Source organism: Hoplias malabaricus, chromosome 4 (genome assembly GCF_029633855.1).
Source record: "Hoplias malabaricus isolate fHopMal1 chromosome 4, fHopMal1.hap1, whole genome shotgun sequence".
Lineage (NCBI taxonomy): Eukaryota > Metazoa > Chordata > Actinopteri > Characiformes > Erythrinidae > Hoplias > Hoplias malabaricus.
The window spans coordinates 26,987,108-26,988,347 of record NC_089803.1 but is presented as its reverse complement, the minus strand read 5'-3'; the positions used below and the strand labels follow the sequence as shown (position 1 = coordinate 26,988,347).

At 40.2% G+C, this 1,240-nt stretch overlaps 1 non-coding gene across 1 annotated transcript; it reads left to right on the top strand.

Moving 5' to 3' along the window:
* The first annotated feature begins 116 nt into the window (after positions 1-116).
* Positions 117-189, top strand: trnar-acg (transfer RNA arginine (anticodon ACG)). The gene has a single exon. It is a non-coding gene; the product is annotated as a tRNA-Arg (tRNA).
* Positions 190-1,240: the final 1,051 nt, after the last annotated feature.

The window sequence follows — 1,240 nt, the reverse complement described above, 5'->3', positions numbered from 1 at the left end:
TTTTCCGCGGCATCCCATGGAGCATCCTGATTGGTCCCTTATTTAAGCCCCGCCTCCTCCCCGTTTGTGTTCACCAATCACAAGGAACATCGCGTCCTGAATACCTATTGGTCCGCGGGCCAGTGGCGCAATGGATAACGCGTCTGACTACGGATCAGAAGATTCCAGGTTCGACTCCTGGCTGGCTCGACTCTTTTGAATACGGTTAGTGCGTTTCGTTTTTCTGAACTGGTTTATTAGACGTGTCGGTTCCCTCCATCAAAGCCAATATCCATTGAGGTAAGGCGACTCACTGTGTACACCAAGAGATTATGGACACCTGCTCTCCTAATGTTTCTCCTCTACAAAGGACTATAGCCCAAATAATGAAATAAATAACAATATGTAAGAAATGAGTAATATATACTACTATAGGGATTAATGATGAACATACAACTCACTTCTAAAAATATTGTTACAATGCAAAATGTAAATAGAAAATTATGCAAATTGTTACTTCTGGAAAAAATATATGCCCATTTTCAATCTGATGCCAGTAGGACATTTCTGAAATGGTTCAAGCCAAAAAGATGTGAAACACTGACTGGGCAACTGAGTGGGCTCAGAAACACTTCTGAAAACTTTTGCCTGTGAACAAAGTTTGTGTCTGTGTCCACAAATGCAAGATAACACTGTATCACACAAAGAGAAAAACATATAAACAAGGTCTAGAAACACCTCCTCTGGGTCCACATTTATTTAAGATGGACTGAGGTGACGGGGTAGAAGTGTCCTGTGGTCTGATTAATCAAATGTTTTAATACTTTTGGGAAATCATGGATGAGGCTTCCTTCAGGCTACAGAGGAGTGGGACAATCCAGCTTGTTATCAGCACACAGTTCAAAAGGCAGCATTTTGTGGTTTGATGTGTATATGGCATCTGTGACCTGCACATCTGTGATCTTACTATGAAAGTCACATTTGCTTCCATCCAGACAATGTATTTTTCAGGGAAGACCTTGCATACTTCAGCAAAACAAGGTCAAAGCAAATACTTAAGGAATGGAAAAAATGTAATAAGCTGGTGAAGGGGTGGCTTTTATGAGATTCTGTATAACTGGACATCTTCTGTATGACTGATTCTTCTTCTGTATAAACAGATTGTGTATAACTGGACATCCTGCTTATACTTCACCTATTACCTCAGTATGGTACGTTTCATTGTCACTTATCTTAAAAATTACACAGCGGTCAAATTAGC